Source organism: Catharus ustulatus, chromosome 8, assembly GCF_009819885.2.
Source record: "Catharus ustulatus isolate bCatUst1 chromosome 8, bCatUst1.pri.v2, whole genome shotgun sequence".
NCBI classification, from domain to species: Eukaryota; Metazoa; Chordata; class Aves; order Passeriformes; family Turdidae; genus Catharus; species Catharus ustulatus.
The window spans coordinates 28,642,868-28,659,951 of NC_046228.1; positions in this window are offsets into that span (position 1 = coordinate 28,642,868).

Consider the following 17,084-nt stretch of genomic DNA (forward strand, 5'->3'; position numbering starts at 1 on the left):
GGTGACAGAAGAACACAGCACTGTTCTCTACAGCTGAGCCATGCCCTCAGCCCACTGCTGTGCAGGTCACAGCTATAGGTTTAGGAACTCCCTGTGAACTGCAGAACTTCTTTTGCCAGATGGCTTAGACCAAACAGCACACCAGCCCTGAGAAGGGACTGTGCTAAAGAAATATTCCCAGCTCTGCAAGATCCTGGCTTTGACTTCACCCAGTCACTGCAGAGAGGGGACAATGCTGCACCATGTTTTCAGAGCTTGCTTGAGTGGGGTGGGTCGTTTTGGAGGTGAAGAAGTAGTAGGGAAAGGAGAAAGAAAAATATATTAAAATAGGCAGCAATATACAGCTGCTTCAACCAAAGGTAACAGAAAACATGTAGCTCTACTTTGTCTTTAAAATAAGTAATTAGGAACATAACTGCAAGAGAAGCATTAACAAGCTTCCCATTTAGCTGGCTATTATTTTCTGCATATGTATATTTTTTTAAACAGAACCTCAGCTCCAAAAAGTCATATTCTGTTGTTAATTTACAAAAACTAAGCAGAGGCTCTGTAACAGAGGTTAATTTGGGGTTAAAACAAATGAAGTGCCACAGAATCACATACTGCTGATTAAGCTGACTAAAAGCTGTGCCTGGGAGAAAGCCTAATTTTTTTCTGACAAATTTTTCATCACTAGACATAGCCATTTGTGAATTGGGATTATGCCTGCTCTAAGATGTGTCATCCAGGTCTCCAGTGACACGAGTCCTTGTGACACACGTGAGGCACAAGGACAACCTCAGGATTAATTCCAGCACCTCTCTATTGCAGCTGCCTGCCTTAGAGATGGCTCAATCCCAAGGCACTCACTGCTCTACTCTGCCACTGGATGCTGTAAACTCAAATCTTAGAATTACTGAGATTTCAGTATATGCATGTAGATCTTACTGATAAAAAGTAAGTAAGTTTCTGACAAATGGTTCTACCAAATCCTTTAGTCCAAGCAGTGACATGTAAAAGTTACTCTCATGTCTTACTTTTTAACCTGAAAAATCCACACAATTTCTTATCCTTATTCAAGGGCTGAAGCATGGGACATAGAGTTGTTCTGTCTAAATTAAGTTCACCAAATTTTAGCTCAAAGTTGGTTTCAGGGGAACACGAGACAGAGAAGACTGAAGCATTCAGTGCCTTTTCTGCAATAATGGTGAAGGCTGACACCTTTCCAGTGTGGTATAATAGGCACTGACACAGGCTCCTGCACAGATCTGTGAGATTTGCAGCTCTCATTCAGTGAGGAAAGCTGGGGAATCAGTGGGGAAGGCAGGAGGTTTGGCCTGGCAAGGCTGTGCCCCTCACATAAAATACTTTATTAGCAGCATCATTACAGCAGACTTATCTGTGAACCACAAGAAGTGCAGAACAATTACCTTAACCCTTGTAAAATATATTTAGATCATTAGAACCACTATACTAATTCAGCTTATTATTTCCCCCATGAGAACCAATTTCCTCTATACTTATACTATGAAGTCTCCTATTCTCATCACTACAGTCCCTAACAGCAAAAACGATGACATAAGAGCTTTATCGTAAAAAAATTAAATAAATAAATAAATAAATAAACCCCAAAACAACACAGACCTCCATGGTAAAGAAAAAGCCATTTTACAGAACAGAACTCACTAATTACTCAACCTTTTCTCTTCCTGGATTCAGTCCTCTTTCAAGGACTGATGTGCTCGTACTGCAGATTTGTAACATTGACCAAAACATTGAGATTCATGTGAGTCATGCCTGAGGAGCACTCAGAGCACTATTAAAAATATCTAATTTTCCATGGGGCAGAGAGCACTTTTTGCAAATACATTCAACAGTACTATAGCAGATATTTCTTTAAAACCCTACCAAAATATCCTTAAATGAGTGACATTCCACAGACCAAGGCATGTACTTTCACAGAGACTACATCCATACTCAACTCCAGCTGAAGGAAAGAGGATCTATAACTGTGCAACAGTGCTCAGCACCACTGACTGCCATGAGAATTAGTGAGATGTGCTGTGTACCTTCTGTGTCTGAGTGTCCCAGCTGTATTCCTTCTACAGGTGCTCACAGTGTGCCTGAACACATATACACAAATAAAGCATTTCCTACCTCTCAGCATCTCTGCTGCCCTTCTCAGTATCTGCTTTCCCTCTGCCATTTTCCAAGGAGTGACCAGAGCTGCCTGTTGAGTTCATTGTGCAGGGAAAGCCTAGATTTGTAGTTGGCATAAAGATGTTTTCTATTTTGTTCTCATTTTTTTCCCTAATAATTTTTACAAGTCTATTTGCCTTCTCAGTGTGACTGAGCACACAGATGATATTTGCAGTGAACTACACTCAGTGACCTTAAAGAAGGTTCTTCTGAATGGGAGTAGCTAAGGTAAAACTTACCATGGCATATGCCTTAGAAGTAAAATAATGATACCAAGAAAAATAACATTTATCAGCAGTGGATTTCATCTGCCATTTTATCACCTAGTCATTCAGCATTGAATAACCATTTTGCCACTCTCCCTAAGCAGACTTATGTTGAGCTACCCTGACCTTTTTCTGCAACTGTAAATTTTTTTGGTTTAATCCTCAATCTCTCTTTTTGCTCAGTTACAAATGCATGGAATGACATAATTCCCACAACATATTTTCATGGGGTCCTTCTGGTAACTTTACTCTTTGGCCAAAACGACCATTTGTCACTGCCTTTTTTTTCCCCCCCCCCAACCTGTCTTTTAATTTTATTTTTTTTTTAAACAAGACTATAAGATGAGTAACCAAAGGGGAAAAAAGGGAGAGTGAGGGGGGATAAATTAATGTAAATTAATTAAATGAATGTAATGTAATCAATTAATGTTACCACTCACAGATTTACCTTGGTTGGATTTAACTTTACTGCCTCACTGTCCTGAAGCTACACAACAAATGCCTAGGTAATAATTTAGTACCTAACACTCCTGGGGATTACAGTGAAGATGACCAGCTGCAAATTTGCTTTACCCTTTAAATAAGTGAAAACCATAGTTCCTTTAGGAATTCATTAGCAATTGGCCCATTTTTAAATGCCTTGGGGGGACTTTCTTGGTCCTGTCCCAGTGGATTTACACCATTCTTTACTATTACATTTATTTGACCTGCTTTGACTTATATCTTCTCATTAATCCCACTTTCATTAAATACACACCCAATGTAATTAGAAATTACTCAAATGAAAACAAAAGGAATGTTTTGTCCTTTTTTAGTACATACTTAAGCTTGCATTTTCCTTTCCTTCTTATTTTGAGTATATCACTAAAATCCCATTAGGGTTGTTTATGGTTGTTTGGTTGGCTTTTAATACTCTTTAGTCTTGGCCTTTCTGGTTGTCTCCCTCAGATTTTGCTTCTCAGTGCTTTTAGTTATGCATTCTTCTTTTCATTGGTGCATGATTCCAATCCAGCTTCCATGTTTAGGGCACATCTCCAGGACTACATGCATGTCCTGACTCCTGTTCTAGTTCTGACTCCTCTTCTTCAGTCATGCAATTCTTATTCCTTTTTTAAAAATTATTTTTCCTACAGTAAAAACAGTATACTTTGAACATTAGAAAAAAATATGTCAGCCCTGAAATATGGAAAATGTATTGCATTTAAAATAGGAGCGTAGAAACATGAGTGAGACAAGGAAAGAAACTCTGAACCACTTTCTACACTCTTTTTTCTGATGCTTCATTAATTTTTCACTTCATTTCATGCTTACAAAGTGTTGTCTGCAAATCTTATTGTGAGGACCTGAGAACTCTCATTTTAAAGAGAACAAAATGGTAAACCTGTTTCTGAAATTGCATGGAGACACTAAGGAAGCATCTCCTCAATTTTTGTGAGGTTGACGAGTGACCTGCTTTGGTATTAACACTGATCCCTGTACTGGAAAAAATTTTACAGTGTTACCATATGCAAGTTCATTAGTTATGTATTTCTTTAAAAAAAATAATTATTTAGTATTTGCACTGGTAAAAACTAATTTTTTCCCAAGGAAAACAGATTGCAAACTCAGTCTCAATTAATTCCATTCTGTCAGACATTTGCCCATTTTTGGTATTTCATTCCAGGTCACACTGATGCAAAATTCAGAGATGCCAACTGTCCTGCATGAGAGCTGTCAGACAGATTAGCACTCCTGCTCTGACACAGCTCCTGCTTTGTCAGGACTGGGAACCAGTGTGTTGAAAAATGAAGCCTCAGCTGATGTGCCTATGGGAAAAGAGCAACTGGCACTATATGGGGTTTGGTCCTGTGGGGAGTCCTGGTGCCTAAAACTGTGCTGTGCAAATAATATTCCCTCTATTCTTTGAAAGAGGAACCAAGATTTGTTAGCTATACCTCCCCTGAATTCCCTGAGACCAGTTTATTCCTTCTCTCTGTTAAAGAAGACTACACACATCCCCTCATTTTCTTCTTTCATACAATATTTATGAAGTCTCTTTTTGCTTGCTCAGTTGAACCTGATGGTGATCCTTTCTTTTTCCAACTGCTCCCTCCCCTCTGCAATGAGACTATGCACTCCAGCAATGTGTGTTACAGAGTGCTGCCTCACCTATTGGTTTGTCACAACTCTGTGCTCAAATGCTGACACAGTGTTGATGATTTCTCAGCTGAGCACCCAGTGCCCCAGCTTTTATCCACATCACAGAATGCTCTCCAAGAATCACTGCAGTAAGTCCTGTTGGATCCAAAGCAATTCAGACTTTGCAGCTCTACCATAAAGGATGAGATCCTAAAGTTCTTTAAACATTTCTTGAGAATGATGGAATTCCAGGACTGCAATTCTGTAGGTAAAATGAAGGCACAGTTCACTAGGACATAATTTTTAGCTCTCAGAGCTTCTTTCCTCATGCTGTGTTAACTTTTCAACAGACTCAAATTCAGACTGCTGAGGAACTGTGACCCTTGTTTATTCCATCTCAGATCTGGAAATAAAACCAAAACCCCAAGGATACACTTACAGTGGGCCAGTTATTTTTGATTGGTATCAGAGTATGTAGATACTACCAGACAACTCAAAATCAAGGTCCATTTCTTTGAGAGACTCACTGTGTGGAGAACTTGCTACAGCACACCACTAATATCTGCTCTAGAATTCAGGGGCAAAACAAATCCTTTTTCCTAACAGTACTTGTATTCCAGTCCAAAAATCTATTTTTAAACCATTAGCATTAGTGTTTTCGGGCACAGAAACAAAACTTCTGAGAAGAAATGGGAACTATAACTAATACAGAAGCAAATTATGCTACCAGCTGTATCTGTTTGCAAGTGTTACTTGCCTTAAACGTGGCTTTGAGAAAACATTCCCTAGAAGAAATTAAGAATGCCATTTTACCACAGGAAATATGCTGGACTCCTGGATTGATAATGCTTTATAACATAGCTACTTGGATCTAGTGAGGCTTTTTTTCTGTTCAGACCACAGTTTCTGTGTTGCTTTGCGTAGATAGGTTATTTCTATGAACTTGTTGGCACTGCTGCTGTTGTGAAGCCCAAAGGGTACCAGCATCAGATGAAATTTCCCAAGATAATCTCCTGGGCTACGTGAATTGCTTTACATGGATTGCATTTTAAATCTCATTTGATAGCGAGTGTTTTAGAGAGGAAAAAAGTGCTTTCTGGCTTAATCACAGACCATGACAAGTTAAGTGTGCATAACAAGATTTGTCCACTTATCCAGTGTGAATAGCTGGAAAGAATTGTTCTGTTCTGCACTGACAGCTTTAGTTGTGGTGGAGAAATAGAAAGGAAAATCCATTAAAAAATCATCCACATTCTTAATGTTCACCAGGCGTGGTGAAAATAGCAACTTCTTGCCCAGCATCAGGGTATTTTGGTGGACTACTGCAATGCTGTTTAAAGAGTCCTAATTTCTGCTTGTGCACAGATGTAGCTCTTGCTCTGGTTAAAGTTCTGCTTCATGTAAACGCAGTAAAAAACTGACCACTAAAAGCTCAGTATGCACAGACTGAAATTTTCAGAATTCTGTTGTTTTACTTGGAGCTTTGTGCCTGGCAGGCTGTGAGTCAGGCTCAAGAAGGCACCATGCAAAGAGTTGTCACAAACTCTCCCCACCCATCCCTCTCCAGTCTGTTCTTAGCAGCCACACAACAAAAGTGTGACAATTCCTGTGGCAAACCAGAAGGGGATATTCTGCAGTGCTACTGACAGCAGCAAGGGAAACACAAAGCACATAAATGAAGGTACAGTGCACAAAGAGGGCAGCTCCTTGGAGTTTTCACCAGGGCAATGTTTCTAGACACCATCCCATCCTAGCCCTACCAGCTTGCAACTGGATAAAAAAGACAAATAAGATATTGCAGTTTTAGCACTAAAGGATGTTCAACCTAAACTGTTATTTCAAATGAAACTGAACATAAACCTGGAATATTATGATAAAGATTAACAAAGTAACTATGAAAATGTTAGGTTGACTAAGGACACAATCTTTCTCTGGAACAAGGTGTCTTGTCAGCCTGCAGAATGAGAAGGCTTCAGTTCTCCTGTTGCCCCAGGGAGTCCTGCAGGTACTGGTCAGATTGCTTTGGCTAATACCTGGAAAATGGTGAGGCAGTTTGACAAAGTGCCTCTGCCAGAGGCATTCACCATTTACATAACTGACGGAGCTCATTTTTCTGTCCACAAATTCATCACGAGCACAAAACATTGCTAATAAATTTGATACTGAGAGTTATACCACTAACAACCAATGCAAAGATTTGCAGAAACAATTCACTGCAACTCATATGTCAAACAACACCTACTCATGCTATTTGTAAGCCATTTTTCAGACCGATCACCTGAGCTGTCACTGCTCTGCTTCCTAACTGGCTGTAGCTCTCTAAACAGAAACAGAGCACAGCCAACACTCTGCAGGCATCTCCTTCCTTCCCCAGGCACTCTGACAGGCACTTACTCTCACAATGTTAAAGACTTTCCTTTTTCCTGTGAGCATTCTTCCACACTTGGAAATTACATATTTTTGTTCCTGGCTACTCAGCAGAAGAAAACATCAACAAAACTGAATTGAATTTGCTGGTATTATGCCAATGAATGCCTGACAATATTTCACTGAGGAAGGCACCCAGGGCTGTATGCTGTGTAGGCTGCCTTCTCTCAGCTCATTCCCAATGCTAAAAAAATGGAAAGAGAAGCTTTACCTCTGCCTCAGAGGCAACTATGAGGAGTACTAAACAGGAAGGTATCTGGGCCAAATTCACATCAGTCATAAAGTACACACCATGGAAGTGCTAAAATACTTCCAAAACTGCAAGAAGACCCACATATGTCTGTAAAACAAGGACCTGCATCACTCCAAAGCCCTGAGCACAGGAACACAGCACTCCCTGCCCTCCCACTGCCTTTCCCCTTCCATCACTAGTCCACCCAGCTACCCAGAGCTGTACAGACCCTGGAGAGAGTTTGCTCCTGTCTCCCCATCAGCTGTTCTCCATAACCTCTTCCCAGGCAGGTCCTTGTTCACTGCTACAGTCTCAGAAATAAGGGGAGGAATTTATTTGTGTCAAATACAGTTAGATAATCTCATTATTCTCTTCATTCCAGTGATCAGAAAACAAAGCAAAATCAGCCCTAATATAAAGCAGCACTCTGTTCAACAGCTCTGAGAGGCCAGTTCAGTGGATAAAGTGAACAGTACCTTCTGGGGACAAGGATTCAACAGCAGGTTTTAATTCAGCATAGCACAGCACTAAATTGCTATTTCCAAACATATTTACATATTTCTGTCCTGATTTTTGAAAGCACAAACCAGTACAAACACATTTCCCCTTCTCAGACTAACCTCTTTCTCCCACCAAGCTGGTTCTTTCATGACTGATTGTCTCTGTGGGTCAAGGTTATACTTTAAAAAAATCCCCAAACAATCCTGACTAAATACACACTGTTGCTTGCACTTTTGGTACTAATGGCAACAGGAAAAGGAATAAAAGAACACCTATGCAGAGGAAGGAACATATTCCAGATGCAATAATTTTAGTTCCCTGAAATTAGGACTGGAAGAGATCACACACTCCCTGTTCTCTGGGTTGATCTAAAATTAACACAGTGGACTTCACTCCTTTTAAATTTTTAAGGGTACTTGAGAACAGAATTTCCCAATGTGTAAAAATACAGTTGTTTAATAATTGAAGGCTTCAGACTCAATCAAAAATTTGAGCCAGCAGAGCTGTATTTTATCGTTTATACCAACAAAAGTCCTTTATGAAATTACAGGTCCAAGGGTGTTTGAGCACTGTCAGTATGACCAGCTGGCATCAATGAGCTGTGGAGGAGCACTCAAGCAGTGCAGTTATTACTATCCAAAGGAAATCACAGGACTGAATGGTGTTACTCATGTGCCTGCCTCTGTGGCACCTTCACACTGCAGAGGAACTGGAACCAGGAACAAAACACCTGGTAAGACCCAGACACATTCACATATCACCAAAGATGATTAAAATATATTTAACCTTTCTTCCATATAGTTTTATTACATAAGAGAATTCTTAGTGCCATAGTTCTGGCACTCAGCAGTCAGTATAAAATTATGTAACCAAAATAAATGAGAAGTGAACACCTGTGCTTTAGCTCCTGTCTCTGCCAAAGTACTTGTGTAGTACTTCTCATTATGCTGTGTTTGTGCATATCTAAGTGTGACAAAGGGTGAAAAAAAACATTGCTCAGTGAAACAAAATTAGTGTCCACATACACCAGGAAAGGGTACAGGATAACAGCAGTTTTAATTGGTTCCCTCTTTAGGAAATGCAGCAGAGCATAGAGTGTATCACTAGCAGCTTATAGCAAAACATTTTATTCTCTGTCAGGGTAAAGGTGAGTGCTAATGACTGTGACTAAATCTTGATAGGCAAATGATCTCCTTGTAGGAGTCTGTCGTGTAATGAGCAATCAGAGCAGCTGAGCAGTAATTAAACACATTCCCTTGCACTAAAAGCATTTCTGATGGACTGAAGGGTATTGAAGCAGAAACATGATATAATTATTTTCCTTACATTTACAGTGGACTTGAAATTCCAATATTTCCTGTTTGTTTGGGCAGGTTCTGTTTTTGGGGTTTTTTTGTTGTTGTTGTTGTTGGTTTTTTGGTTTCTTTTTTTTTTTTTTTTTTTTTTAATTAAACCAAAACACAAAAGACTTAAAAGCTTTTCTCTTTCTTTTAACTTCAGGTGTTCTTCCCTGATTCTAATTAACACTTATTTAGCTTGAGACAGAAGACAGGCATTACATAATACATATTTCTTGAGTATTTTTAGGCAAGCCCTGGGAGCATGGAGAATGATGTAGGCTTTCATGTGATCAGGATCTGATGTGGAAGAGCAACCAAGTGCCAGTACACATAGCAGTGCCAAAAGCTTTTGATTAAGCTAAACCAGACAAAGTGTGAGAAACCTTCATGTTGTTCTAACGTGTTCTCTGAAAATTTGTGGGAGGAAGGAAAGAAAAAATTTCCAAGGTGGAAGAGGGATTTGGACATTTATTCAAGCTGATAATTTTCTGAATTTCCAATGAATGAAGTGATGGGTAGACCAAGACTGTTGAAGCATAGATAATGTCCAGTCTCCAGACTGTCTGATCTTTCCAGATCAACAAGTTAGAATACCATTGATGTGCTGGTCTATTTATGACCACAAATTCAGTTTTAAAGTCCACTAAATTAATACAAAAAGATAATGCTTCAGTGTCAATTAAGATGCTATTTTACAGATGAAGATAGATTTATCTAAACAATGCTCAAAAATAACACAAGAGAAGGTGGTTTACAAGTCCTTTCCATCTGCTACCTGAATGTTTCATATATATATATATATTTATTTTTTACCACTATGAAAAATTCCAAAAGCACACCTGAGCACCCCAAGCTGCACTTGCCATAAGCAACCTATTGGCCTTGATTAAAAATTTATGATGTATTAACATAGAAATCTTACCAATATATAACAGTCCTGCATAAGTCCAGTTCCTGAATTCCAGCCCTCAAATATCACAGTAGAACTTAAAACAATATATGAGATGAACAGAGCCATCACATCCTCTGGTTTCCTGTAGCTCTGATATGCTTCTCTGGCACATGATTAATTCAAGTTCCATAAAGGTTTGGGAAGGCTCTCTGGAATCATTACAAATCCCAGTTTGTGCTGCACAGTATTGCCAAATGTCATAACTTTATATCATGGATATCTATTTCTGTGCAGTGCTCTCACTCCTTCAAAAATATTCCTTGTCCTCTCTAATTCTTTAACAACCTTGCTACTTATCCTGCATTTCACCTCACAGAAGCTGCTTCCCTGAGCATTACAAGATTTGGGAAGTCTATGTACCTTTTCACTTGGAATAAAGAGAATTTTGTTTTGTTTTTTTTGGTTTTTTTGTTTTTTTTTTGTATTTCAACAAAAATAAAATCTGCCACTTTTCATCATGAGTGCATAGATTGTGCACAGAGCTATTTGCTGGTGTACACTTGTCTAATATTTTAATATAAAGCGGATATAGACAGCTGTGTACATATAAAAATCCCATAACTGCATGTGATTTTTCCATCTTCCCTTCTATTCTACAGAATTACATCTGTGTATTTGTTTTACAGAAATGATAAAAAGTATTTTGCAACAAGAGCAGCTGTAAGTCTACCAGCTCTGTGATAACTTGACTTTTGGTCAATTTATATGGTTCCATATTTTTTCCCCTAGACTTAAAAATCTCCTGTCTGTTATGGAGGTTAAAACTGATGGTGGAAAAGGTAAAGAGGAGAACTTAATCTCTAGCCTTCCATGGAAGAGCAGCTGTGAGAGGATTATCCATCAAACAGTAAAACTTACAGAGGCTGTCAAGTTCCAAAAGGAAAACTCATACTGGTGAGGAATGAATGCTTCTCCCTGTGCATATTCTTCAAAATCAAAGTTTTGGCAATTTAATAAAAAATTTTCTTCGTTAATCCAGGGGGAAAAAAAGTTTTCTTGGGTTGTTATTTTGTTTTGTTTTTAAATAGACAGAATTTTCAAGCATTGTGCTGAGTTGCCCCCATGGCACATAATTAAACAGGTTAAAAAGTAGGGACACAGATGAATTAAGCAAGTTTCTCCACAGCCAAAAACACAAGCTCTATTGTTTTAACAAATTCAATTTTGCCTTCCTCTGAACTCCTGTACTACACTTACATGTTTTTTTCTGTAGGACATTGTTAAAAAATAATTAATAAATTAAGTACTTGAGCACACTTTTGCATGTTTCTATAAAACATAAAATGCTAATTACAGTACAACTAGAGCACTACTTTGCTGATCAGATGAAATGAACCACAGAATTAATTGGGACCACTTTACTAATCTTTCCTCCATCAGATAAAGATTATTTGACCCAAACAATTTTTACTTGCCAATTAGAGCATTTTTCTGGATTTAGATTTCACTGTTATTAAAGTCAAGAGGATTCATAGCATTTTCCTTCAATATGATTAAGTTATTTTTTAATCTCTTCAGAGTAACACAATCACTTGCACACACCAGAAAGAGAAAAGGAAATTGAGAGAAAATGACAAGAAGAAGAGGCAAAGGGAAAAGTTTGGTGCCATACGGCACCAAAGCAGATTAGATACTAATTAATAAGGCTTTATCTGTAATCTATTTAACTCCCCATTCTGGAAAATTGCCAGCCCAAGTAATTTGTTTTGATCTCTAACTCCATGCTTACTAAGTAGTTTTTTATTTCTTCTGGTCCCCAAAATTAATAAAGTATATTGCAGGAGAGAGTGTTTTTTTGAGGAAAAGTATAGAGGCCACTGTTGCAAACAGCAAAGAACCCAGGAAATACTTCCAGGAACACTTCCCAGCTTTGGGGTGCTGATTTCCTGTCAAAAGGTGGTTACCTGCTGCCCAGACCACGTGGTTTCCATTGGAAAACTTGGACAGGGAAACTGAGCCCTCCAGAGTGCTGCAGACAACGAGATCATGAAAACAGGACTGAGGGTGTTCAGTGAACTGTCTGTGCCCCAGTACATGCATGGCCTTGTTTCACCAAATCTCTGAAGAGCAGGGGCCCCCTGAGGCTCTTAGGAAGGCAAAACAACCTCAGAAGCCAAAAGAGAGTCTAAGGAGCCAGCAGGGTTGGCCTAGCTTTATTCCATTACCAGAGATATGAAGGCAAGAAAAGTCAAAAATTCAGCTCTTGTTCTCTCTACTGTTTGCTTTTGGCAGAATTCTTTTTAGCTCTTCCAATAAAATCGAGTCAGCCCAGCCAGAGGGAAAAACAGCCCACCTCACAAAATTGAAAAAAACCAAAAAAACCCAACATAACATCAATCCAGCTAGGCCCTCCCACCACAGACAAGACTCCTCTAAGTCAGGGCAGAAGTCTATTTTAAGCAAACTTGTCTTATTGCTATCAGAGAGAGACCCATTCTAAAATAAAAGAGAAATGCAGGCACTTTCCCTTGAAGTTCTTGTGGCACCCATAGGACTCATGGTCAGTATTTTGTTCTGCACACACACACAGAGGAGACCAGCCTACTTCTCCAGACCCCCCAACTCCTGCTTAGCTGTCTAGTTCATACATAATGGGCTGAAAAAGCTGTCAGTGCTGGAGTCACCTTTTTTCTTTTTTTTCGGGAGTGAGCCAGCAAGGAAAGAGGGGTGCACCTTTCCAAAAATGTGTGGGGTAATTTGGCAGTACAGACAGCCAATGCACTTTACAGCCTTGAAACCACAGGCAAAGAGGGCCACAACTCTAAACAGCACAGACCTGAGGATTTAAGGGACACTTGGAGTGTGATGGTATTTCGGCAGGGAGATAAAGATGCAGGCTCCTGTGGAACACCATCAATCTGCACTTGGGATGGGAAGCATGAATTAGAGGGTGTGAATCACTTTTCTACTGACATACACCCAATGAACAATCAAAACATTTAATAGAAAACATGAGCCTGATAATCTAAAGATCTCCTAGTGTGCATGCCGTGAGTAATAATCTATACAGTTAGTAGATACATGCTTCCTACTCCCACATACTTCACACAGTCCTGTGGCTATTGCAGCCTCTAAATCTAGCTCCCCTGCACTAAATAACCATAATTGCTTCCCTCAGAGATAACAGGCAGCTCAGAGGCACCAAAGCTTTTGTTGCTGGAGCTTTGCCATGGGTGCCATATAAGAACTGCACAATGCATTACTTATGAACGCCAACATTCATTTATCTGTTCTGGTGTATTTATTTTTGTACTCGGAGCAATAGCTCCAAAGAACAGATGATTAATTCTAGGTTATAGTGAAGGACTGTTTACAATATACAAGCCAACTTTGTAGTAGTAAAACTAGCCCCAAAACCTGTTTATTGAAAATGGTGTTTAATAATGCATTTAGCTGCCTGCTAGCTCATCAGCTCCAGACAGGTTTTAGTAAGTATATCTCTAATTTTCTCCCCTTCTGACCAATGCTGCTCTTGTACCAACATAAACACGGTCCTCATGAATACCTCCAGTGAAGCAGAAGCAAACACCTTTCCTCTCCTGTTGTTTTGCTTTCTACACTGCTCACATACCATTCGCAGTTAAGAAACTCATTGCTGCAAAACTTTCAGTAACTCATCGCAGCAAGCTTTTGCTGACAATTAGAATACAGCAAGGCTTGACGTGGTGTTTGGTCTGATTGATCTGAGCCACGAGTGCTGAAGCATTGAATAGCAAGCCGTGATCACAGGAAGAGAAAGCAGCTGAACTTCAATATTTCTGTTGGGACTCTGAGGAGCTTTCTGTCTTGGGCTTGATTCATTTATGGTTGCCTAGCACAGATGGTTTCCCACCTTTCTGAGAGTTATCTAGCTCCAGATGCTCTCTTGCTTGCTAAGGATGCAGACTTCATGTTCAATGTACTAAACAGCACCTTCCATACTGTTCCCTCCTCAGTTCTGAAAGCCACAAAATGAGACAATGATTTGGAAACAACCCCACGATATTCCTCTTATACTGTCCTTTGCTGGTATAGTTGGCAGTTCTGGGAAGAATTTGACAGGAAAGAGATTCACCAAGGAATCCATGAGTTATGGCAGCTCATGTATGACCACAGGGACACACCAGTTCTCCTCAAGCCAGCAGGGAGATGGCTTGGGTGGGTTTGTTCCCCAGTGCCCTGAAGGAAGGCAAAGCAGAGCAGAGAGGTGACATCCACTGTCACATTACCTTTCTCTCAGCCATCCAGTCACTCCTTGTGCTGAGCCTTCATTCACCAAAAACAGGAGGCACAAGATGGTAAAGAGGTGTAATTTGAGGGTCACATTTTATGTGGCCTGTACTAATGCAGTAGATGTCAAAAGTAGGTTTAATTAGGACAATAAAATTAATTTAGGAAAAGCTGTAAACACTTTAAGCACTACAGTGAATTAAACAAAGTTTTACACTTTTTCTTTAACAGTATAGAAGGTTTTTTAAGAATAGAGAGAAACAATCTTAGGTCTGAAAGTTGACAGTAAATAGTTAAAATCTATTAGCTGGATGGCTCCTCTCTTTAAAATGCTATAGATCCCAATACATTTGAGAAATGTAAAATACACCACAGGATTAAAATCTAATGCCAAAAGTTCCTTTTCCACATTTTTTCCTCCTCAGTAGCTAATATATACTGCTCATTCTATTTACTATTGCACACAGAGGATTAGTTCTGCATTTGATTGTCCCATTTGGTGTAAAGATAATAGATTTATATTTCATTATATATTGGCTATCTAGCTCTACAGAGGGTGATTTTGCTAAATTATATTACATCTACAGTTTAATGGCTTTAATAAAAAGAATAAGAACAAGCTAGTTAGTCTTAGTTACTTTTTTTTTTAGGCAGCAAGAACTAGAACCAAACCACCTCCTCCTGGCCCCAACTTAACACAGGTAATCCAACCATTTTCTGGTACTTTCAGCCTTTTAGAAATCAGAACCTATTCCAGCTTCTTTCCTTCTTAAACAAGTGAAAAGAACTTTGTCATATGGCTGAATAAAGACAACTATCATAGTAAGGGCTTGCTTCCTGTGCCCAGTGAAAACTTGCTGGCAAATTTGGATCTCTGCATAGAAATAGTCTGAACCTTTAGCACAAGCGTGGTGACTACAGCCAGCAGAACACTATTCTGCCACAGAAGACTGACACAATTTGGGGTCAACACAATTTCAAGAAGTTTTCAAATGTCCACAATACTTGCATCCTTTTCAAGCTCATTCCTGGAGATTGTTATTAGGCCTCACCCCCAGCGTAAATCCACACATCTCCTCTCATGTGAGTTGCTTAGCTCACCACTCAGCCAACATCATTTGGCTAAAAATGAACATAAAAAGCCTTTGCATTCCATTAGGCACAGCGAAATCACCAGCCCTGCAGTCAGCTAATGCACTTATGGGCCAGGAAGGTGATAGAGATTGTGAAAGACAAATGGTATCACCAAGCCAGATACAATAAATAAGTATATAGGATCTAAGAAACACAAAACCCCAGAAAAACAGACATTTCATGTAAATTCTTTAGTGACACCATGAAATACACTGAGAAATTGCAGCAACTCTATCTCTAAAAATTATTAGAAGCAGCATCATGTAGGTAGAATGTTTTATTCTTACAAGAGCAAACACATCATTTAAATATTTGCCATTTATACAATGGCACATCACAACAGTGCTGCTGTTCAATTCACAGAAACATATAGTGCAGAAACAACTTTTTCCTCCACTTCAATATTGTCTGTGTAATGTCAAACACTTCCTGTTGTCCCCACTGAGCAGCAAATACACACAAAAGCCTCACATCCTAAGTTGAGTATGACTCTGTAAATGTCACTTGGAATTTTTTTTCATAGTATTCAAGCCATGAAGACTGATCATGCTCCATTTCTTTTAAATTATTTCTATAAAGCACCTTTTTTTCTTAAAGAAATAACTAAAAAAATGACACATTTATGCTCCATTGCAGCACACTATCCAACTTAATGTCTACCTATTGTGAGTGAAGAGCCAGGTGCCTCTGAACCTAATGTTAAGAAGAAAATAATCTGACGTTTTAAAAAATATTTGTCAGTTCTCAACCAATTGCATATCCATCACTTAAACTCTGTTACATAACTAGAAAGCTAGTAGTTAATAAACATTTCCACATAGACATGGATATTACCTTTGAAAGAATAAATAATTACATGAAATAGCCCATCATTGTTTTCAAAAGTGCCCAAATATCTGTAATTATAATTTTGAAGCCACAATATTTAAAAGAGAACTGAAACCCCTGAAATTTTATCCCTCTGATGACAGAGCATACAAAGTTTCTCGCCATGCCTGGATTTCAGAGGGTTTCACAAGTGTTCAAATGCCTAGCACAACTTCTGAGAAGGTTTCTCTGCCCTCACCTGGGATAAAAAACTGCCTCTGAAAATGAATCACTTCAAGTGAGCTTCATTACCCACTTCTCTGCAAGACCACTGCATTGATGAGATATTCCAGGCATTCTATGGAAAGGAACTGTTTCATCCTGAAGCATTTTCTGGACGTGATGCTCCAGGGATACTCGCTTATTGAGGATGCAGCAGTCTAGAGCATCCCTGTGGTCACTGAGGAGCAGGACTGCACTGCAGGAGTGCTGCACTGGCACATGCCAGCCAGCCAAGGGGCTCACTTCAGAAAATATTTGCAATAACTTTTTGAAGTGCCAGATTTGAAAGAGGACCATAACAGTGAGTACATATAGCCTGAGGTGCACCTTTATCTGAAATCCTGTTTCTGCAGGGGCTACTGATGTCCTGACATTTCAAGGCAGGGTCATAAAATTATCTGCAGCAGTGGGGGATTTTTTTATAGGCAGTTTTAGTGCTCACTGACAGGGCAGCTCAGCTGAAGTGCAGGTTACACGCTCAGCTCAGTGAGCACAGAACTCTCCTCACCCTCCCTGCACCGCTCGTGCTGTAACAGCAAAGGCAGCTCTGTAACTCCACTATTTGTCTCAAACAGGTGCCTCTCCAAGAACAGTTCTCTGGGAAGGACGCTTGTGGTTTTAAAAACAACAAAGTGCAT